This window comes from Zea mays, chromosome 1, assembly GCF_902167145.1.
Source record: "Zea mays cultivar B73 chromosome 1, Zm-B73-REFERENCE-NAM-5.0, whole genome shotgun sequence".
NCBI classification, from domain to species: domain Eukaryota; kingdom Viridiplantae; phylum Streptophyta; class Magnoliopsida; order Poales; family Poaceae; genus Zea; species Zea mays.
Genome location: NC_050096.1, coordinates 260,662,794 through 260,685,459, shown reverse-complemented (window position 1 = coordinate 260,685,459; position 22,666 = coordinate 260,662,794).

Sequence of the window (22,666 nt, the reverse complement as noted above, 5' to 3'; positions counted from 1 at the left end):
TAGTAGTTGCTTGAGAGTTGAAGTGCTCGATTTGGGCCACCTCGTCCTCATCATAATCTTCATCCCCTACGGATGGTACATGTACTCCAAACTCAACAACATCCCATATGCTTTTGTGGAGTGAGGTTAGGTGATATCTCATCATATCACTCCACCTAGAATAATCTTCACCGTCAAATGTTTGTGGTTTGCCTAATGGGACCGAAAGTAATGGAGTATGTCTAGGAATGCGAGGGTAGCGTAGGGGGATCTTACTATACCTCTTGCGCTCTTGGCGCTTAGAAGTGACGGACGCGGCGTTGGATCCCGATGTAGATGGCGATGAAGAGTCGGTCTCATAGTAGACCACTTTCTTCATTTTCTTCTTCTTTTCGCCATCCTTGTGCGTCCTAATGCGTGAGGGGGATCCTTCCCTCTTTTTGTTGCCGAACTCCTTTGATGGAGCCTTCCCGTGGCTTGTAGCCTTGGTGGGGCTTGTAGGCTTGTTCCCGCCGATCACCATCTCCTTTTTGGCGTGATCTCCCAACATCACTTCGAGCGGTTAGGCTCTAATGAAGCACCAGCCTTTGATACCAATTGAAAGTCACCTAGAGGGGGGGTGAATAGGCAAATCTGAAATTTATAAAGTTTAAGCACAACTACAAGCCGGGGTTAGCATTAGAAATGTAAACGAGTCCGAAAGAGAGGGCGAAAATAAATCACAAGCGAATAAGAGCGGATGACACGGTGATTTGTTTTACCGAGGTTTGGTTCTTGCAAACCTACTCCCCGTTGAGGTGGTCACAAAGACCGGGTCTCTTTCAACCCTTTCCCTCTCTCAAACGGTCACCTAGACCGAGTGAGCCTTTCTCTTCAATCAAATGGGACACTAAGTCCACTACAAGGACCACCACAACTTGGTGTCTCTTGTTTTGATTACAAGTGAGTTGAACACAAGAATAGAGGAAGAAGAAAAGCAATCCAAGCGCAAGACCTCAAATGAACACAAATGTCTCTCTCTCTAGTCACTAATTTGGTTGGAGTGATTCCGGACTTGGGAGAGGATTTGATCTCTTTGTTTGCGTCTTGTATTGAATGTTATAGCTCTTGTATGAGGTTTGAAGGCTGAAAACTTGGATGCATTGAAGTGTGGTGATTGGGGGTATTTATAGCCCCAACCACCAAAAGAACCGTTGGTGGAGGCTGCTGTCGTATGGCGCACCGGACAGTCCAGTGCGCCACCGGACACTGTCCGGTGCGCCAGCCACGTCACCAAGCCGTTGGGTTCCGACCGTTGGAGCTTCTGACAACTGGGACACCGGACAGTCCGGTGGTGCACCGGACAGTCACTATTCACTGTCCGGTGCGCCTTCTGGCGCTGCTCTGACTTCTACGCGCGCAGGCGCGCACTGTAGCGTTGTACTGTAGCGTTGCAGTCGACCGTTGGCGCTGTGTAGCCATTACTCCGCTGGCACATCGGACAGTCCGGTGCTACACCGGACAGTCCGGTGAATTATAGCGGAGCGGCTCCCAGAATTCCCAAAGGTGGCAAGTTCGGAGTTGGCTTCCCTGGTGCACCGGACACTGTCCGATGGCACACCGGACAGTCCGGTGCGCCAGACCAGGGCTGCCTTTGGGTTGTCTTTTGCTCTCTTTATTTGAACCCTTTCTTGGTCTTTTTATTGGTTTGTTGTGAACCTTTGGCACCTGTAAAACTTATAATCTAGAGCAAACTAGTTAGTCCAATTATTTGTGTTGGTCAATTCAACCACCAAAATCAATTAGGAAAAGGTGTAAGCCTATTTCCCTTTCAAGGGGTCCACAAAATTTGAGTAAGTAACTGTGATGAGCTCAGTCTAAAACTTCTTCAAAATCCTCTAAGAAAACATTTTGTTAGATCATAAATGCTCTTGGAAAAACACTTTCACTTCCCACTCAGACTTCCCCATGGTTCTCTTAAGTTTTCTAAAAACCTGCTCAGCTAGTGTGAAAACCAGCTCAACCGGTTTTTGGAAACCGGCTCAACCAGTCTGAAAACCGGCTCAGTCGGTTTTTGCACTGTTCACTCTGCCTTTCTCTGCTCTACCAGTCTGCCATGTCAGAAAAGAAGTGCACAAACTGTTGGGAGTATGCTTCGTAGCCGAAGATCCTGAAGAAAGAAACACCTTCGGCAAAACCTCTCAAAAGCCGAAGCTATCACCCATAAAGCTTCGGCATAGTGACATGTCTCAAGACGAAGGAGTGAACTGACTTAAAGATGAAATGACCAATAGACCCATGATAGTTTGTGTCATGATTGTAATCGATTGTATAGGGCATAAATGTAATTTCACACAGGCTGCGCCCTATGCCTATAAATAGATGAACAGTACCCCAGTACTGTTCACGCAATCTAGTAATCACTTGCATGCGACACTTGGATTATTGCCTTCTATCAAGACGAAGGTATAAATGTGATTAAATGTTATGTTTTAATATTTAAGTTTGTATAATGAAATATATGAATAAGTTTATGTGTTTTGATATATTATTCCTTCATGTTTTATATTTTATATTTCATCTTTCATTATTTCACAACTTTATTCACGAAGGTATGACCTTCGTGATTTTTGCTTATGACCTTCGTCCGAAGTTCATTATACCCTTGGGGAGATAATGCTTCAATGGACGAAGGGCATTAACATTTAACATTTTATGTTGCCTTGTTCTTAATTCGAAGCATTTGAGAACAAGTCCCCAACATTGGCGCCCACCTCCGGTGAACTCACTTCCACTTTTTGAGCTGATGGCTTCGTTCAACAACCAAGCTGAAGCTACTTCGGCTACGAAGCTGGTGCTCCCGATAACAGGCGGTTCATGCTCAGAGCCGGCCAACAAGAAGCAGAAGAAGGAGGCTTAGAGAAGGGTACAGCATGTCGGGGTGCAGGGACCCTTCATCAAGTCGAAATGGTCCCACATCCCAATTACCTTCTCTCAGGAGGACCTTCAGCTCAAGGATTACCCTCACAATGACGCTATGGTCATTTCTTGTGTCATCAAGGGATTTCTGGTCCACAATGTTCTGGTTGATACGGGCAGTGCAGCAGATATTATATTTGCCAAGGCCTTCAGACAGATGCAAGAGCCAGAGAATAAGATTCATGATGCTACACTCCCTCTTTGTGGCTTCGGAGGAAGGCAGATTGTAGCACTCGGCAAGATCACGATGCTAGTGACCTTCGGATTTGTCAACAATACAAGGACTGAGCAAGTTGTGTTTGATATTGTCGACATGGAGTACCCCTACAATGCAATCATTTGTCGTGGGACACTCAATGCTTTTGAAGCAATTCTTCATCCAGCATATCTATGCATGAAGATACCTTCGGATCAAGGGCCTATTGCTATTCATGGAAGTCAGGAAGCTGCCAGAAAGGCTGAAGGAAACTGGACAGATTCAAAAGCAATCCATAATATAGATGGAGCCAAAGCTTGTGAGGAGTATAAGTACAGAAGGGAGAAGGCTGCTTCGGCCGATCAGCCGAAGCCCATGCTTCTATGTGAAGATATAGCAGAGCAGAAGGTATTGCTGGGATCTCAATTATCTGAGGAGCAGGAGAAAACTCTAATAAGGTTTTTGTTCAACAACAAAGATGTCTTCACATGGTCAGCCAACGATCTCTGTGGTGTCAACAGGGACGTCATTGAACATTCGCTCAATGTCGATCCATCCTTCAGACCCAGAAAGCAGAGGCTTTGGAAAATGTCTGATGACAAAGCCGAAGGTGCTCGGAATGAAGTGAAAAGACTTCTTAGTGCTGGAGTCATCAGAGAAGTAAAATACCCAGAATGGCTAGCCAACAATGTTATGGTGAAGAAGGCCAATGGTAAATGGAGAATGTGCATTGATTTTACTGATCTCAACAAGGCTTGTCCAAAGGATGAGTTCCCATTACCAAGAATAGATTCTCTAGTAGATGCAGCAGCTTCGTCAGAGCTCATGAGTCTACTAGATTGTTATTCAGGCTACCACCAAATCTGGATGAAGAAGGAAGATGAGCCAAAAATCAGCTTCATAACCCCCAGTCGTACATATTGTTATCTTCGGATGCCTGAGGGGCTCAATAATGCTAGAGGAAGCTTCAGTAGAATGACAGCCAAAGTCTTTCACTCTCAGATAGGCAGAAATGTGCTAACATATGTTGATGATATCATAGTAAAGAGCACGAAGCAGGAAAATCACATTGCTGATCTGCAGGAAACATTTGCTAATTTTAGGCAAGCTGTCCTGAAATTAAATCCAGAAAAATGTGTCTTCGGAGTAAAGAAGGGAAAATTCCTTGGTTGTCTAGTTTCAACGAAAGGGATCGAAGCTAATCCAAACAAAATCGAAGCTATTCTTCGGATGGAGCCGCCAAGCACAAAGAAGGGGGCTCAACGGCTGACAGGAAGACTAGCATCTTTGAATCGATTCATATCTAGATCAACAGAGAGAAATTTACCATTCTTTGAAGTGCTGAAGTCGGCCGAAGTCTTTCAATGGGGATCAGCTCACCAGAAAGCCTTCAAAGAGATGAAGCAATACATGATAGATCTAACAATGCTAACTCCACCCACGCCAGGGGCTCCTCTGCTATTGTATGTGGCAGCTTCGCACTCTGCAATAAGTGTGACGCTTGTACAGGAGAAGCTTGAAGGACAAACTAAAAAGCAAGTCTCAGTATATTTTGTCTCCGAAGTATTAAGCTTATCAAAGAAAAATTACACAGAATTGGAGAAAGTGTTGTATGTTGTATTAATGGCCTCCAGGAAGCTTCGACATTATTTTCAAGCTTACCATATAATTGTTCCCTCGTCACATCCTCTGAAGGATATTATGAGGAACAGAGAAGCTACTGGAAGGGTTGGAAAGTGGGCTGCGGAGCTCAATGAATTCACCATTGACTATGTGCACAGATCTTCAATTCAATCTCAGGCGCTAGCAGACTTCATCGCTGACTGGATTCCAGGGGCTCACGAAGAAGGGACAAGCAAGGATACCGAAGCTTGGACGGTGTTCTGCGATGGTTCTTGGGGAACCTTTGGTGCAGGAGCAGTTGCGGTCCTAGTGGCACCTTCAAAAGTCAAAACATGTTTTGCAGTCAAACTGGATTTCAGTTGCACAAATAATATTGCTGAGTACGAAGCACTTCTATTGGGGCTTCGGAAACTAAGGGCAATGGGAATAAGAAGGGCCATCCTAAAGACTGATTCTCAAGTTATTGCTGGCCATGTGGATAAGAGCAGCAAGGCACGAGATCCGAAGCTTGAAAAATATCTGGATGCAGTCCGAAGGTTGGAAGCTTCCTTCGAAGGTTTTTCTGTCAAGAATATTCCAAGAGGTGAAAATGAGCATGCAGATTTGCTAGCCAAATCAGCGGCTCAGGGGCTCCCCCTACCCTCCGAAGTATTTTTTGAAACAATAAAAGCACCTTCAGTTGAGCTCATGGAGAGAGCAGTGCTTACTATTTCTCCAGTACACAGTGAAGACTGGAGAACTGAAATAATATTTTTCCTCCAAGGAAATTGTTTTTCAAGTGACGAAGCTTATAACAAAAGAATGGAGGCAAGAAAAAGATCATATGTGATGATAGAAGGGGAATTGTATAAACATGGAGTTTGTTCACCACTCCTCAAATGTTTATCAAGAGCCGAAGGTATGGAATTAATGAAAGAGATACATGCAGGTCTGTGTGGATCTCACATTGGATCTAGGCCCTTGTTGGGAAAAGTTTTTCGACAAGGATTTTATTGACCGAAAGCAGCTTCAGATGTAGCAGAATTAGTCCAAAAATGCGAAGGCTGTCAAAAATGTGCAAGGGATCAGAAGCAACCTTCATCTCTCACTCAATTAATACAACCCACTTGGACGTTGCAAAGGTGGGGCCTCGATTTGCTAGGACCACTTCCACCAGCTCAAGGAAATCTAAAATATGTCGTGGTGGCAGTAGAGTATTTTTCCAAGTGGATTGAGGCAAAGCCTTTAGCCACAATAACTTCGGTCACTGTCCAGAAATTTTTCTGGTAAAATATTATTTGTCGCTTCGGAGTGCCGAAGGCTATTACTGTGGACAACGGAACACAATTCGATGCTGAAGCTTTCAAAGAATTCTGTGAACAAATTGGCACGAAGATTCATTTTGCATCGGTCAGACACCCGGAGTCAAATGGACTTGTTGAAAGAGCCAATGGCATTATAATGACGGGAATAATGAAGTTAATCTTCAATCAGCCCAGAGGAAAGTGGCCAGATGAATTGATCAAAGTGGTGTGGAGCCACAATACAACAATATCAAGGTCAACAGGTTTTACACCATTCAAACTATTGTTTGGCGACGAAGCAATAACCCCAGAAGAAGCTAAGGCAGGATCAATAAGAACAGTGGCTTCGGCAGAAGACGAAGCTGATTATTCTGTGGCAAAAGATGCTATAGAAGGGATCAGGCTTTAGGCCGTAGAGAATATCAATAAATACCAAGCCGAAACAATAAAATGGCGTGATAGAAAAGTTTGGCTAAAGAACATTAAGCCGGGACATTTGGTACTTCGGAGAGTGGCCAACCCAGATACAGTAGGCAAGTTACAGCTGAAGTGGGAAGGACCTTTCTTGATAGTATCTTCGTCAAGACCCGGTTCTTACAGACTGAAGGATATGGACGACAACGACATTCCTAGATCTTGGAATGCGGATGAGCTTCGGCGATATTATGTCTAGCTTGATGTAATCTTTTTATTTTTTTCTATGGCACCCTTTTCCTTTCCAAAGGGGGAGAAAGGTTTTTAATGGGGCCATAGCATGTAATTTCTCTTTTTTCTTATTCAGCTCTACGGGAGCAAAATCCCCCAAAAATGTAAATGTAAAAACTGAGCATGCACCATCGAGTGCAGGGAAAAAGAAAAAACAAGGAGAAGCTCGAAAGTCGTCCCTAAGGGGATGCAGAGCACGACGAAGCTAAAAAAAGTCATTCCTAAGGGAGCGCAGCGTAAGTTTTCTGCTCAAAATTCGTTCCTAAGGGAATGCAGAGCTTACAGCGAAAAGTCAACGCTGATACCGCCAAAATATAAGGCGAAGCGCGAAAAGTCAACGCGAATACCGCCGAAATAGAAGGCGAAGAAGTTCAAAAGACGTTCCTAAGGGGATGCAGAACTTACAGCGAAAAGTCAACGCTGATACACCGAAAAATAAGCGGTGAAACCGAAAAATAAACAGCAAACTGACTTCGGTCATTCCCAAGGGAATGAAGGCTATGGTTGTGGCTTCGTATGTGTGTGTTTGGACATTCATTTGCATGACACATTACATCATACATTTGTATTCATCAACATTCATTTAGACATACATAGGATCATCATCATCATAACATACAGACACAGGCGGATGCTTCGGCTCTAAAAATAAGGCTTCGGCAAAAAGAGAAAAAGAAGCAGTTTCATGCTTCGTTGTGTACGAAAAGAAGGGAAGGTGTTTTTCGCCTTCGGCTCAAAAAATGCTAGTTTCGTCCACAGCAAAGCAGTTCAATGCAAGTACAAGTTTTGTTCACATCGAAGCACTTCATACATTGATGGAAAGGTAAAAATATATTACAAGGTATGGACAAAATTTACAGAGTAAAATCTAATTCTTAGATTACAATATTCTTTACAAAGGTTATTACAAGAGTTCTTAGAGGTTTTTCCATAGTTATCTATTCAAGCTTCATCATTATCTATTGAGCTTCAGATCGTCTATTAAGCTTCGGCTTTGTGCTCTTCAGCTTCGTCATCTTGCTCCTCAGCTTCGTCATCCTGTACATATTAAAGTATTGTAAGGAAAATTCAAGTTTAAAGGAAAAGGTAAGCACAAGGTATGATTTTGTTACCGGCTTAAGATGACCTCGAGCTTCGTCACCAGCTATGCTTCGTCCACCCTTCATCCATACTAGTTTTATAAATCTGTTTCCTATGCTTCGGGCAAGACTGGGAATATCAACCAGATCTGCTGGTGATAAACTAAAGTTGGGTCTATTAACAATCTTTCCATGTGTGCAACCAGATTTCAGGAAAGCGACAGCTGTGCTCCGAGAAGCTACCAGGGCACAGAAATCACCATGTCCGGCTATAATTTCATCAAGGGCATCAACTTCACCCTCGATATGTTCGAAGGCCCCTGGCAGGTCTTCAGTCGAAGGACTAAATTTTTCCCAGCTGGCTCCAACCGAATTGAAGATCTGCTTCAACCGTTGTACACATCGGCTACTGAACTCCAGACATTTGTTTTGAAGCTCTGTCAATGATTTTTGCAAATTTGAGCTTTTCTCGACCTCAGTCTTAAATTTGGCATTTAACTTCTGCTTTTCCTGTTCGAAGCTTTCTGACTTTGAGAGAAGCTCCGTATTTAACTTTGCAATTTTAGCTTCAGCTTCTGCCAATAAACCTTTTGTTGTCTGAAGCTCGAAATCCTTCTTTTCAAGAGCAGCCGTTTGATCTTTTAATTTGCTTTCTAAACCCTCAATTATAACTTCATGTTTTTTATCTTCAAGATCTTGTTGCATTCTCAAAGCTTTACTCAACAACATACTCTGTGCACAAGCAACCTTCATTAGAAAACACCTTCGTTGTTTAAAAACAATAAAAAGTCGAAGAAAAGTTTTTACCTTGAAATTAGAATAGAATAAACTACCGACAAGATGCTGTCGTCGGTAACAAGCTTCGGGAAACCAATACTCTTTGATAGAGTACCGATAACCTTCGCTCCGGTTTGATCTCGGACGCAGCCTAACTTTTCATCGTCAACACCACCGAAGAGCAGTGCCCCTGGTTGATATCCGCAGGATATGACATATTCTTTCAACTCTTCTTTCTCAGCCTTCGTCAACTCTTGTCCAATTAAGTTTTGAAAGTTGAAAATTTCCTCTTCCGAAGCATCTTCGGCTATTTCCTTTTCCTTCTCAGGCTCTGTGGCCATGGTTTATTCGGTGGCTGCAGCAGTTTCTTTTGCGGCCATGTCTAGAAGTATTTTATCAATATTAGAAAGTGTGATTTCTAAATGTACATCTTCGGTCGTGGCAGCTTCGGCAGCTGCAGCTTCAGTAGCTGCAGCTTAGATAGCTGTTGCGCTCTCAACAGCTGGTGCCTTCGAAGCCAAAGCTTGTGGTGGTGTCCCTTCAATAACTTCTGTCACTGTAATAATTCTTCGTTTTTTCGGCCCAGCTGCCTTCTTCGTTATCGAGGGCTCCTTTTCCTTCTGAAAAAGCTTCGTCAGATGCGGCCCCAGTGGACTTAGCTTGATAGGCAAAGATTCAGTCATTACCTTTAAGATTTCCTCCACGTCGGTGGCAGAAGGTGTTGCAGCAGTTTCATCTTCTATACCAGTTGCCTTCTGCTTCGGAGCCACAACCTTTCTTTTCTTTGAAGCATCTGTCTTCGTCTCAGGCATCAACTTTCTCTTTTTTAGTTTTTCTTCATCATCTTTCACAAATTTAGCAGCTTCTTTATTCAGGACGCTGGCAACTCTCTTTCTCTTCTGTCCTTTGGCACCTTGGTCCAGTCACTCATAGTTAGGATATTCAAAGTTCAGAGCATCCATCACCCAGTTTAACCTTCGCTTCGGACGAGTGCCGAAGGCTGCAGTCATTAGTTGATCTTCTTTTTTAGAAAAATTGCCAAGAATTTCGTTGCACATAACTTCAATTGTGTCTAACCATTCTTGGCAAGGTACTTTGAAATGTTTCTTGAATTTATAATAATAGGGCAACCGAACAAGTTCCCTCTTTTTCTTTTCTCCCTTGAGCTTCAGCATGTCCCACTCTTTCAAAGTTGGGAACACTCTAAAAGCCAAGAATTCTTGCACCAGATCCCTAGTGCCAATATGCTCCGCAATAACTCGAAATTCGCCCAGTGCAATTTGGCTTGGACTCTCCGGTGTCATGTTGCACTAGGGCCTGGTTTCTCCGAAGATTAATTCTAGTGGACTTTGGACCAGCTTCTCCTTTTCTTCATCAACTTTGATGTAAAACCATTTAGTCTTCCAGCCAGCTGGCCACTTGGTACGATAGCTCATAATTGGAAACTTCGTATTTTTGCGATAGGCAAAATTGTAGCAGCCGGAGTTTTCATGCAGCCCATCTTCTCTAGCTTTTGTTTGATAATGAAGCTCATGTACTCGACAGAAGCCTTCGGCAAATGGTACTACCCCTGGCTTCGGAGGGCCCAGATGTTGACACTAAGCCTAACGATGGCGTTAGGGGTTAGCTGATGAAGATAAATCCCAAACTTCTTCAAAACATCAGCAATCATCCCATTCAAAGGAAATCTTAATCCTGCTTTAAAGAAGCTTTTGAAGACTACCACCTTATCCTTTTCCGGCTTCGGAGTAATTTCCTCTCCGCCAAAACGAACCAGCTCCTTTTTTGCTTCACTGAAATAGCCTAACTTCATCAGCTTAGACATATCACCTTCGGTAATGGTGGATTTCCCAAACTCCAGGTGGCTGGGTTTAGATGGCACGACGCTGTAATCATCTTCAGATTCAATTTCCTCGGCATCAACCTGCTCAGCTTCAGCGGCAGGTGCATCCTCCGATACTGCCAGCCCTGACCGTTTCATCACTTCAGAAATTGGAGCGGTTTCGGCACCTTCGGCTTCCTCTCCATCGCGAGTAACCCTAGCTGTTGAGCGTACCCTAGCCATCTGATGATTGAATTTCTTGTTTTTTGACGAAGTTGAAATTTTTTTAACTTTGCCAAAGCTCTTTCTTGTTACGAAGCTTGAGCAAAATGAATAGCTTTGGTTGAGGATGCAGTAAGCAAGCTTCGGCTATGGTCAAATTTTTGGCAGCAAAACAGTGCAATAGCAATGAATGCTGTGGTAACTTCACACCTACTCGTCTGTTTATATAGTGTCGCAGGTGAGAAGGTAAATCTTCAAGTCTTCCGTACCGGACAAACAGCCGCCCGCACCCACCGAACGGTGGGCCACAGAGCCCGAGAAGGTGAATCGCCAGGACGCGCGTAACTGTTGCATGGTGGGGCCACATCGCGCTCGGATTATTTTAATCGTTTCTCGGCAACGAGCTCAGGGAAGGTTTTTTCGGATCTTCGGCATCCCGAAGCCTAAGAGACTTTTTCACGGATCAAGCTCGTTACGAAAAACGATCTAGCGCCGCGAAGGGGCTACTGTTGGGGTATGCTTCGTAGCCAAAGATCCTGAAGAAAGAAACACCTTCGACAAAACCTCTCAAAAGCAGTGCCGAAGCTATCACCCATAAAGCTTCAACATAGTGACATGTCTCAAGACGAAGGAGTGAACCGACTTAAAGATGAAATGACCAATAGACCCATGATAGTTTGTGTCATGATTGTAATTGATTGTAAAGGGCATAAATGTAATTTCACACAGGCTGCGCCCTGTGCCTATAAATAGATGAACAGTACCCCCATACTGTTCACGCAATCTTGTAATCACTTGCATGCGACACTTGGATTATTGCCTTCTATCAAGACGAAGGTATAAATGTGATTAAATGTTATGTTTTAATATTTAAGTTTGTATAATGAAATATATGAATAAGTTTATGTGTTTTGATATATTATTCCTTCATGTTTTATATTTTATATTTCATCTTTCATTATTTCACAACTTTATTCACGAAGGTATGACCTTCGTGATTTTTGCTTATGACCTTCGTCCGAAGTTCATTATACCCTTGGGGAGATAATGCTTCAATGGACGAAGGGCATTAACATTTAACATTTTATGTTGCCTTGTTCTTAATTCAAAGCATTTGAGAACAAGTCCCCAACATTGTTGCAGAACCGGCTCAACCGGTTTTTGGGTCGGCTCAACCGGTTTTAGAACCGGTTCACTCATCAGTTGAGCCAGTCCCTAAACCAAGAACCACTCTGGTGGAAACGGGTTTTAGGACCGGCTCAACCGGTTTCAGTCAAAATTCCCCAACGACCACCAGCTTTTGGGGGCTCCTTTATATACCCCTTGCACTCTCTCTCTCTTCATTCACTTCTGCCCAATTCACGATTTCTTGGCTGACCTACTCTCAAACAAGAGCATTCACTCCACCTCTCACACCCAAAATCACATCTCCTTCAATTGATTGAAGGACCCTTGGTGTGAGGTGAAGTTGGTCTAACTTGTTGTTGATTTCATCTCGATTCTCCCTTTATATTCATCTCTCGAGCTCATCGTAAACTTGAATCTTGTGCGGATTTGTTACTCTTGGAACCTTGTGTTCCTTGACAGATAGAGGTTGCTTGGGAGTCTCCAAATTTGTGCACAACCCCAAGAAGTTTGTATCAATCGCTCGTTGAGCTAAGTTAAGAGATTGCCTTGACCTTGGTGGTCGGCTTATGGAGGATTAGGGTTGGAAAAGACCCGATCCTTTGTGGGCTCCTCAACGAGGAGTAGGACACCTTTGTGGTGGTTGCCGAACCTTGGGCTAAATCATGTGTTCTTGGTGTGTTCTTGAAAAGTGCTTTAATTGTTGGTCAGTTCAAATTTATTTATATTGTGTGCAAATCTTGTGGAACCTATTCACATCGATTTGTCACCCATTCGAGTGGATTTTATCTAGGGAAAGTCTTAAGAAAGAATATCTCATTACTTCATGATATTCGTTTAACTGATTATCTAATCTAAGTTGAGCAGGTTCAAACTTGTTCAGCTGTAAACAAAATCAGCTGAACCAGTTTGCACCAGTGCAACTTGAATTTAACACTACCTCGAAGTTTTTGGTGAGAAATTTCAGGTGTAGCCTATTCACCCCCCCTCCTCTAGGCTACTTTCATTTGGTATCAAAGCTTCGTGCCTCATTTTACGCTTAACCGCGTGAGGTTGCGATCATGTCAACGCAAAGGGACCATGTGGATCCTCTTCTCGAAGAAATCCCTACCACCTCCACCGGTGAGGAAATGGACCCTAAGGTCCTCGACTCGCCATGAAGATTGCGAAGAAAATGTTCCTCAAAATGAAAGAGGAAGATGCAAAGAAAAAGACTAAAGGAGAAGAAACAAGACAGAAGGCTGAAGAAGACAGAGGAAAAGGGAAAATTGAATACAATGATGACTTGGTGGAACTTTTGGTGTCAAGGGTGATGAGCAAGGTAAGTCTCAACACCGAAGAATCATCAACCAAAAGTAAAGGTACTGAATTCAATAAGCTTCAATTTGATTACTTTAGAAATTTTATTCCCAACTTTTCTTCGGCTCCACTCAAAAAGTTACCAACTTTTAGTGAGTTGAACTATGATGAGTGGGCCGATAAGATGAAGTCACATTTAATCGGTGTGCATCCTAGTCTTTGGGAGATTGTTAATATAGGTATGCATAAGCCTACCCAAGGAGAAGAGATGACATCGGAAATGATGCAAGAGGTGCATCGCAATGCTCAAGTAGTGAGCATAATCAAAGGAATCCTTTGTCCAGAAGAGTACTGGAAAGTTCAAGGAAGAGAAGATGCACGTGACATTTGGAATATTCTGAAAATGTCACATGAAGGTGATACCAAAGCTAAAAGACACAGAATTGAAGCTTTGGAAAGCGAACTTGCAAGATATGATTGGTCTAAGGGTGAATCTCTTCAATCACTATTTGACCAGTTAATGGTATTGGTCAACAAAATACGAGTGCTAGGTAGTGAAGATTGAAGTGACTCGAAGGTCACTAGGCTTTTCATGAGAGCCTATAAAGAAAAGGACAGGAGTCTAGCAAGGATGATAAGAGATCGAGATTATTATGAGGAGATGACTCCTCATCAACTATTTGCCAAAATTCAACAACATGAGTCCCAAGAAGCCCTGATCAAAACAAGAGACTCACATGCCTTGTTTTCAAATGAGCAAGAATCTTACAAGAAAAGCAGAGACCACAAGTCAAAGAAAGTGGTTGAAACATCAAGCGATGAAGAGAGTTCAAGTGATGAGGACACTACTATGTTCATCAATACCTTCAAGAAGTTTGTAAGGAAGAATGACAAGTATCAGAGAAAAGGAAAGAAGAGGGCATGCTATGAATGTGGTCAGACCGGTCACTTCATAGCGGATTGTCCAAATAAAAAGGAACAAGATGCCAAGAAGGATTACAAAAGGGACAAGTTGAAGAAGGGATGTAAGAGCAAGGGATACTTCAAGAAGAAGAAGAAGTATAGCCAAGCTCACATAGGTGAAGAATGGAACTCCGACGAAGAGAGTTCAAGCTCGGAGGAATAGGAAGAGGTAGCTAATGTCGCCATTCAATCCACCTCGACCTCGCAACTCTTCACCAACCTCTCTGACGACTCCTACACTCCCACTTGCCTCATGGCAAAAGGAGATAAGGTAACCTTATTTAATTGTCGGCGTTTCGACCCTGGGGGGTCCCTGGACCGACGAGTAAATTGTCGCCGCGTGCCCCAGCCCAGATGGGTCGGCGCGAGACGGAGCGCGAAGGGGGGAGACAGGCGGAAAAAGGGGAAACCCACGACCTTCGTGTTTGTCCCGCGTCCAGGTCGAGTGCGCTTGCAGTAGGGGGTTACAAGCGTCCACGCGGGAGGGAGCGAGAGGCTTACGCGAGCGCCGTCCCGTCCTTCCCCGCGCGGCCAACCTTCTATAAGAGGGCTCTGGACCTTCCTTTTATAGGCGTAAGGAGAGGATCCAGGTGTACAATGGGAGGTGTAGCAGTGTGCTAACGTGTCTAGCAGAGAAAAGCTAGTGCCCTAAGTACATGCCGTCGTGGCAGCCGGAGAGGTTTTGGCACCCTGTTCGTGTGGTGTCGTGGCCGTCGGAGGAGCACTGGAGCCTGGCGGAAGGACAGCTGTCGGGGCTGTCGAGTCCTTGCTGATGTCTCCTTGCTTCCGTAAGGGGGCTGAGAGCCGCCGTCGTCATGGAGCATGCGGGGCGCCATCATTACTTGTTTACCGGGGCGAGCCAGATGGGACGCCAGTCTTGTTCCCCATAGCCTGAGTTGGCTTGGGGTAGGGTAATGATGGCGCCTCCTGTGACGCGGTCGGTCCGAGCCCTGGGTTGGGCGAGGTGGAGGCTCCTCCGAGGTCGAGGTCGAGTCTGTCTTCCGAGGCCGAGGTCGAGTCTGAGCCCCTGGGTCGGGCGAGGCGAAGACCGTCGGCTGAGGCCAGGGCTGAGTCCGAGCCCTGGGGTCGGGCGAGGTGGAGTTCGTCGTCTTCCGGGGCCAAGCCCGAGTCCGAGCCCTGGGGTCGGGCGATGCGGAGTTCGTCGTCTTCCGGGGCTGAGCCCGAGTCCGAGCCCTGGGGTCGGGCGATGCGGAGTTCGTCGTCTTCCGGGGCTGAGCCCGAGTCCGAGACCTGGGGTCGGGCGATGCGGAGTTCGTTGTCTTCCGGGGCTGAGCCCGAGTCCGAGCCCTGGGTCGGGCGATACGGAGTTTCCTATGGCGCTTGAGGCCGGACTTGGCTGCTGTCAGCCTCACTCCATCGAGTGGCACAACAGTCGGAGCGGCGCAGGCGGCGCTGTCCTCTTGTCAGGTCGGTCAGTGGAGCGGCGAAGTGACTGCGGTCGCTTCGGCTCTGTCGACTGAAGGGCGCGTGTCAGGATAAGGTGTCAGACCACCTTTGCATTAAATGCTCCTGCGATACAGTCGGTCGGCGTGGCGACTTGGCCAAGGTTGCTTCTTGGCGAAGACTGGGCCTCGGGCGAACCGAAGGTGTGTCCGTCGCTGGAGGGGGTCCTCGGGCGAGACGTAAATCCTCCGGGGTCGGCTGCCCTTGCCCGAGGCTGGGCTCGGGTGAGGCGAGATCGTGTCCCTTGAGTGGACCGAGCCTTGACTTAATTGTACCCATCAGGCCTTTGCAGCTTTGTGCTGATGGGGGTTACCAGATGAGATTAGGAGTCTTGAGGGTACCCCTAATTATGGTCCCCGACAGTAGCCCCCGAGCCTCGAAGGGAGTGTTAATACTCGCTTGGAGGCTTTTGTCGCACTTTTTTGCAAGGGGACCGGCCTTTCTCGGTTGCGTTTTGTTTCGGTGGGTGCGCGCGAGCGCACCCGCCGGGTGTAGCCCCCGAGGCCTCGGAGGAGTGGTTTGACTCCTTCGAGGTCTGCGTTTCGCGATGCTTCGGCCAGTCTGGTTGTTCCCTCATGCGAGCTGGCCGTAGCCCGGGTGCACGGTCGGGTCCCAAGTTCTCGGGCTGGTATGTTGACGCTGTCAACGGTTTGGCCGGAGCCGGGTTTGTGAGAGCAGCCCCCGAGCCTCCGCACAGAGCGAGAGGACGGTCAAGGACAGACTCGACTTTTTTACATACGCCCCTGTGTCGCCTTTCCGCAAGGAGGAGGGGGAAAAGCGCCATGTTGCCCTTGGAGGGCGCCGAACATGGTGTCTCCAGTGAGCTGCTAATGGGTAATCCGAGTGGACGCCCGTGCCCCATTTGTTAGGGGTCGGCTAGAGGCCCGGAGGCGCGCTCCAAAGGTACCTGCGGGTGATTTGCCGGACCCGGTCCCCTTTTGACGGGGTCCGAGGGCTCGATGCCTCCCTCTGATGGGATTCCGTTACAAGATCGTTCCCGCTGGTCTCGAAAATGTCCTAGGGTACCTCAGGAGCGTAGCCCGAGCCTTGGTTATGTATCGAACGTACCCAGGGTCATCCCTCGCTCTGCGTCTGAGGTGGCTGTGAACCCTTCGAGGGCCAACCTACGAACCCCTGATCAGTAGTGGGCGTGGAGCCTGAGTGGCCTGAGGCGGCCGTTGAACCCTTCCGAGGGGCCGGCCTTCGAACCTCTGATCAGTAGTGGGCGCGGAGCCCGAGCGCTCTGAGGCGGCTGTTGAACCCCTCCGAGGGGCCACCCTTCGAACCTCTGATCAGTAGGGGGGCTCGGGGCCCGTTTCCTTCACAGAGAAGGATCCCTTTCGGGGTATCCCCCTTTCCCGGTCCCTGTTGTAAGAGAGAGAAAGAGGAAAAGGAAAAGGATACGAAATCGAATGACGTGGCACACCTTTTTTGATGCGGTCATTATGGCGAAGGCGAAGCGTCGCCCGCTTCTCCTGCCAAAGGTGCTGCCTGTCCCACCACAGAGTTAATGCGATGGGACGAGTGGTTCGCGGGGCAGCCGTTGTGCGTGCGAGCCATTCGAGGAACGTGCGTTTCGCTTTGAGTTTTGAATCCCGCGGTGGGTTCGGGCGACGCGTTGAAGGGTCTCGCCTGGGTCTTTATATATTCGGGAGAGGGACCGGTGACGGTTCTTTGCTCTGCTACTTGCCTCCTTCTTAGGTTTTCGCAACCCGAGGGAATAGCCAGAGAAAAGGAAACCGCCCACCTAGTCCTTTCCGCCGCCACCTCCTTTGCTTGGTGATGGCCGACCGGGTGACCATTGTTCCGCCGCGCGACCCGTGGCCTTTCTCCACCGTCACGGCGGATGATCTGGAGGCCCTCGTCGCTGAGGGTTTACTTCGCCCTCTCTCCGATGAGAGGCAGCCGGAGTGGATGCCCCCCCCCCCCCGAGCGGAGCCGCCCTGTCCCCGCCGCCAGGGTATGTCGTGAGCTTCGTCTCCTTTCACGAGCGGGGGTTCGGAGTGCTGGCAAGCCGTTTTATGTGGGCGATTCTGCATGTCTACGGGGTGGAGCTGCACAACCTCAGCCCCAACTCCATCTCGCAAGCTGCCATCTTCACAACGGTTTGCGAAGGATACATGGGGATTGACCCTCACTGGGACCTGTGGACTCATTTCTTCTCCACGGAGCTTTTTGCTTCGCCGACGGGGTAGAGAAGGGTCCGCGCGACAGTGCGAGCCGGTGGCTGCATCCTCCAGCTGAGGCAGGCGCGGGCGCCGCAGTATATTCCCGCCATCCTTGCGTCCTCGAACAAAGGGTGACAGCGCCGGTGGTTCTATCTCCGAAATGACGACGGGAGGCTCCCATCGTTTTCTCAGCGAGTGGTGACCGTCACCGCCGATGCCTGGCGCTACGGGACCCCGCACGACAGACAGAAGAATCTCCAGCCCCTTCTGAAGGCCCTGGAGGTGTTGCGGAAAGGAGGGCTCACCGCTGCGGGAGTGGTTGCCGCCATTCATCGCCGGAGGGTGCTTCCCTTGACGGAGCGGCGGTTGCCGCTTTGGGAGATGACGCCGGAGGCCGACTTGGAGGGTTTGTGGATGTCCTCGGATCCCCTTCCCGTCGACGACCTCCATAGGCGGGTAGCCATCATGTTGGGGAAACCGGACGCCGGCGCCCTTTCCCAGCCCTTGATGTGTCCCGACCGCGGGTGTGTGTCCCTGGTGAGTGTTCGCTCCTTCTTTCTCCTTGCGTCGGATTGCCCTTGGTTCTCACAGCCGAGACTTTCCGTCTGTCCCCAGGAGGTAGGGTGGCACAAGCCTTCCCGGCCACCGGTCCCGGAGGACGCGGTGGACCGAGCTGCGCGGAGGGTTGCCGCGGAGAAGAGGAAGGAGAAAAAGAACGCGAAGAAGGCTCGGGCCCGCGAGCAGATGCGGGCTCGGGACGCCTTGGAAAGGCTCCGTCGTCGGCAGGAGAGTGATGGGCTCCCGAGGGAGCCGTCGCCGGAAACGCCTAACGACGACGACGACGATGAAGACGATGACGAAGACGATGATATGGCTGCTCTCCTTGGCCTCAGCCCGGATCTGAGGCTGGGCCAGGAGTCGTCAAGCCAGCCCTCGAGCGGGCTGGCGCCGTCGGTTTCCGGGGCCGGGACGTCGGGGTCCCGGTCCGAAGAGCGGGGGCAGACCGAGGGGGTACTTGACCCCTCGGCTGGGGAAGTTGAGGTGACCCCGGGGAGTCAGGCCGAGCTGCCTGTTCCCCGAGAACCGTCGCCCATGCCGGCTGCGCAGGAGGGCGATCCTCAGGTCGTCGTGGCTGCGCCTGGGCAGTCCATCTCTCGGGCATCTAGGGCGCCCAAGGCGAGGATGGTACTGAAGCTGGCAGCGAGGCAGACCTCGGCGGTACCTTCGGGGGTCGAGGTTCGAGAGACCTCCCCACAGGCACGGTTGATCATGGCCCGGAGTGGGTAAGTACCTTAGGATGTCTTCATCCCGGCTCCCCCTTTGTATGTCCCGACCCTGACTTTCCTTTTCTCCTTAGCAAGCGGAGTCACGGTCCGACCGATCTGGCTCCCCGGAAGGTCCTCAAGACGGCGTTGGCTTCCGCAGCTGGTGTCGCGCCGGGCCTCGCCGGCCAGCTGACCTCCTCGCAAGACGCCCCACAGCGGGAGGCTCAGGCGGCACCAGTTGCCGTGGAGCGAGCTCCCGAGGCTGGCTCTTCTGTCGAGGCGACCGTCGCGCTGGGGGAGGCTGCTGGCGCGGTCGTGGCCTTGGGCCCACCAGACATGCTGCCGGCGCTGGCGCCGGCCGCTGCCGAGGCCGTTGTCGTCCTGGCCGTGGAGCGACCCGTCACCGCTGACGCTGAGATGGCCGAGGCGTCGCTACTTGGTGCCTCGGAGGAGGGGGCGCGGGACCGCGACCCGTCCCGTCGAGCGGCAGCCTTGTCCCCGCGCGGCGCAGCTCCGAGGGGCGGCGCCAGTTGCTTCGGTTCCGGACCCGTGAGGCCTCGGATCCCTTCTTCGTCCTTGACGATGAGCGGGAGGAGCAGTCTTGGGACGAGCTCCGTGAGTGTGCCGAGGCAACGGTGGGGTCGCTCCGGTCATCCTTGGAGGTCTTTTGCAGGGACGTTCCCAAGATCCTCCAGGTAATGATTTCAGGCATACCTTTCTCGTGATCAAGGCGTTCTTTGTGATGCCCCGCTTCCTTTCCTCAGGATCTGACGGATCTGAGCGCCGCCAAGTCGTCGTTCATCCGCCGCGAGGTCGATGTCTGGGGTTCGCTGCGGTCCCTAAGGACCACGCTTGCCAGGGCTACCGCGCGCCTCTCCCAGCAGAGCACCGAGGTGGCAGACCTTCGGTTGCTCTGTGCCGATCTGGGAGCAGAGGCAGCAGCGGCACGCGCAGAGATGCAGAGGTGCAGCGGCGGCAGTCGGAGCTTGACCAGGTCACCGGCGAGCGGGACCAATCTCAGGGCCGGGCCGCCGAGGCCGAAAGCCGGGCCGGAGCCCTTGCAGCAGATCTAGCCGTGGCCCAAGCCGCATCCTCGGAGCAGCGTGCCTGAGCCGGAGATATGTCTTGGCTGTTTTAAGTTTTTGTTTCTGCTCGGTTCCTCAACTTGCGTTTGAGGTCTTGCGCTTTGGCTGTTTGCAGAGCTCGAGTCTGCCCTTGATAAGTCCACCAAGGCGCTTGCTCAGGCGGCCGAGCAGAGGGAGGCCGACCACGCGGCCATGTCTGATGCCATCTCGGCTTTCTGCCGGGTCTTTGGCTTCGACGACGTCCCCTCGGGAAGCTCCCCTCAAAGTCGCCTGCAGGCCTTGGGTGACCATGCACGTGGCAGACTCCGCAAGGCGTTACATCACGGCGTAAGGCGGGCCTTCGTCGTGCTTGCTTCCCACTATGTCGTGGATCTGGAGCGGGTCAGCGAGGGGTATTGCCTCCCCGACGAAGATGAAGCCGCCCTGGCCGAAGTCCAGAGGCTCGACGCGGCCGCCGCGGGCCCGAGCGCGGTGCTGGCAACCACCTTCGAGGCAGAGATCCTCCCGCTTGCGCCGTCGTCCGAGGCCGGGGCGGACCTTGCCGAGGGTGGGAACGAAGCCGAGGGCGCGGCTCCTTCTCCGGGCGACGCCTGACTCTGCCGGAGCAGTTTTCTTTGAATGCACATGTGTCTTTTGCGGCCACTGAGGCCCGAACACTTTATTATCGTAGTATAAGGTTGTGCTCCTTTTCCTTCCGTTTTGCGTATCTGGCCCCGTTTGTCAGTAGCAGGGTGGCTTGCCCAAGTAAGAGTCATTTTTTGTGGTAGGTGACGAGTGAGGTATCCGTATCCCAGAGGCGTAGGAGTCGCTCGGCTCGGTCGGCCTTGCCACTTACATGCGCCCTCATTCGCTTCTTGGGGTCCTGCTACTGATATAGCCGGGGAACGCAGAAGCCTTTTTGATGGAAGACTTTTTTCGAGAAAAATTTTGACGCACAGGGGGTCCCCCCTCCTAGCCCCCGAGGGAGGGTCGGGCTTTGCCGAGGCAAGGCTGACCCTTCCTTGATGGTTAGACTTTGTGTGTGAACGAGGTGTACGAACGACTTGAAAGCATCTTAAGGGTAGAAGCGACGTAGCTGTCGGATGTTCCAAGCGTTGCTGTAGACCTCACCTTGACTGTTGGCCAGCTTGTACGTCCTGGGCTTCAGAACCTTGGCGATGACGAACGGCCCTTCCCAGGGAGGTGTGAGCTTGTGCCGCCCTCGGGCGTCTTGTCTCAGCCGAAGCACCAGGTCGCCCACCTGGAGGTCTCGGGACCGAACCCCTCGGGCGTGGTAGCGTCGCAGGGACTGCTGGTACCGCGCCGAGTGTAGTAAGGCCATGTCCCGAGCCTCTTCTAGTTGGTCCAGTGAGTCTTCTCGGTTAGCTCGATTGCTTTGGTCGTCGTAGGCCCTCATCCTCGGGGAACTGTATTCTAAGTCAGTGGGCAAGATGGCCTCGGCCCCATAGACTAGAAAGAACGGTGTGAAGCCCGTGGCTCGGCTCGGCGTCATCCTCAGACTCCAGACCACCGAGGGGAGCTCCTTCATCCATCGCTTGCCGAACTTGTTGAGGTCGTTGTAGATCCGCGGCTTGAGTCCTTGCAGGATCATGCCGTTGGCACGCTCTACTTGCTCATTCGTCATGGGGTGAGCCACGGCGGCCCAGTCCACCCAGATGTGGTGATCTTCGCAGAAGTCCAGGAACTTTCTGCCGGTGAACTGGGTACCGTTGTCGGTGATGATGGAGTTCGGGACCCCAAAGCGATGGATGATGTTGGTGAAGAACGCCACCGCCTGTTCGGACCTGATGCTGTTTAGGGGTCGGACCTCGATCCACTTGGAGAATTTGTCGATGGCGACCAGCAGGTGTGTGTAGCCCCCAGGTGCCTTCTGCAAGGGGCCGACGAGGTCCAGACCCCACACAACAAACGGCCAGGTGATGGGTATGGTCTGCAGAGCCTGAGCGGGCAGGTGGGTCTGCCTTGCATAGAATTGACACCCTGGCAGGTGCGGACAATTCTAGTGGTGTCGGCCACCGCGGTCGGCCAGTAGAAGCCTTGTCGGAAGGCGTTTCCAACAAGGGCTCGAGGCGCTGCGTGATGACCGCAAGCCCCCGAGTGTATTTCTTGTAAGAGCTCCTGGCCTTCGGCGATGGATATGCATTGCTGGAGGATGCCTGAGGGGCTGCAGTGGTAGAGCTCCTTGCCGTCCCCCAGCAAGACGAACGACTTGGCGCGCCGCGCCAACCGCCAAGCTTCGGCTTGGTCGAGGGGTAGCTCTCCTCGGTGGAGATATTGCAGGTACGGGGTCTGCCAGTTTCGATTAGGCGTGACCCCGCTCTGCTCCTCCTCGGCGCGTAGTGCCTCACCCTCCGGGGCCGAGGGTGCCTCGGGCCGAGCCGAGGGTGCCTCGAGCTGAACCGAGGGTGCCTCGGGCTGGGCCGAGGGTGCCTCGGGCTGAGCCGAGGGTGCCTCGGGCTGAGCCGAGGCCTTCTCGGGCTCGGGCGCGTCATCGATCTTGACAGAGGGTTGATGCAGGTCTCGGGAGAAGACGTCCGGGGGGACCGTTGTTCGCCCCGAAGCTATCTTAGCCAGCTCGTCCGCAGTCTCGTTGTAGCGTCGGGCGATGTGGTTGAGCTCGAGCCCGTAGAACTTGTCTTCCAGGCGCCGAACC